This window comes from Silene latifolia, chromosome Y (assembly GCF_048544455.1).
Source record: "Silene latifolia isolate original U9 population chromosome Y, ASM4854445v1, whole genome shotgun sequence".
Lineage (NCBI taxonomy): Eukaryota > Viridiplantae > Streptophyta > Magnoliopsida > Caryophyllales > Caryophyllaceae > Silene > Silene latifolia.
In genome coordinates this window covers 444333331-444334399 of record NC_133538.1, presented here as the reverse complement: position 1 = coordinate 444334399, position 1069 = coordinate 444333331, and positions in this window count along the sequence as shown.

Genomic DNA, 1069 nt, shown 5'->3' with positions numbered 1-1069 from the left:
GAGCCTACTCGGCCGAGTAGTGCTCTGAGTGCGCGTTATTTTGGTTCTGCCGAGGAATACTCGGCCGAGTATAGTGAATACTCGACCGAGTATTGGACACTCGGCCGAGTATGCACTTACTCGACCGAGTGTCCGGTTTGGCGAAGTTATATTTCGACGGTTTGATTAAGGAGTGATTAGGGTATTTTATATTTCCGCGTCAGTTTCTAATATCATTTTTCACAAAGATTATCACTTCTACGTTACCCTAATCATACCCAAATCATTCCCTAATCCTTCCATTGAGCATTTCGTAGCATCTTTGTGTGGATAATTGCGGTGATTCTTGCGTATAAGTTCTTGTTGACCTTTGTTGGTAAGTTCTATCTTTGTAATTATTGCATCTTTTTGGTTCTTTGTACATTTATATGGGAAGGGGATGTTGGGAATTGTACAAAGTGTAATTGTGTTGTATGATCATTGTATAGGAGAAGACTTCGTAGAGGAGCCTTTTTGATTGTCCGTGTTGCATCTGCTTTGTGATTGCTAAGGTAGGGTTTCCTACTCGGTTCATCGTGCTTTACATGACATGTTGTTGTAATTATCGTTGTCTGTTGATCATCGTAGTATGGAGATTGTTGTGACAATGTTGGTGTGAGGGGATTGAGATGACGGTAATGTCATGTGATTGTGATTGTGGTGGAGTCACTTGCGGGAGTGGCTTCACACCCTAGTTCGCCCTCCGTGGAACCCGCCACGGGGGGGGATGTGCACATTAAGGGACGGGGATCGTTGTCGCTCGTTGAGGAGCTGGACTAGGTGGGATCGGTGCGGTCACCCATCGGCGGCGAGGATTACTGTTGCGATGGGTAACTGGCGGGGCTACACACTTTAGTGTGTAGTCGGTTACTATGTGAGCTTGGGTGATTGGGAGTTGATGATGATGGGGGACGAGTATTGCATTTGTTTGTCTTGTTTGTTGCATAACATCGACCCCGTTGTTGTTTGTGGAATCGGTGATCCATTCGGGGATGGTGAGCAGCTTTGAGTTTTTGCTAGTGAGAGCTTGGGGATTATCTTGGGAGATTTG